We start from the raw sequence: 358 nt of genomic DNA, 5'->3' as shown, positions 1-358 counted from the left end.
GTTTATAATTATTTCTCGAAAATGATACTTCGGAAAATAATTTTATCACACATGGTTGAATTTGTCTTAAAATAACCTTTAACCCACTAAACACAGTTATGTTATTGTTACATTACTGTTACACAATTCAACGTAACAAGTAATGTTATGTTGATGTTACAAATAACTTAAATGTAAGTTTCAATTTCCGCCTCAACAACGTAACAACGTAATGTTACGTTTCACATAACAGTTATGTTACTCAATTACGTAAATATTGAAAAAAAAAATTATTTTTATTTTATTTTATTACATATTATTATTTTTAGAGTTTAATCTCTATTTACTATTCCGTATATTTTCTATCTGTCTCTTATAC

This window comes from Wasmannia auropunctata, unplaced genomic scaffold (assembly GCF_000956235.1).
Source record: "Wasmannia auropunctata unplaced genomic scaffold, wasmannia.A_1.0 LD336053.1, whole genome shotgun sequence".
In the NCBI taxonomy this organism is placed as follows: Eukaryota; Metazoa; Arthropoda; class Insecta; order Hymenoptera; family Formicidae; genus Wasmannia; species Wasmannia auropunctata.
This window is presented reverse-complemented; position numbering follows the sequence as displayed.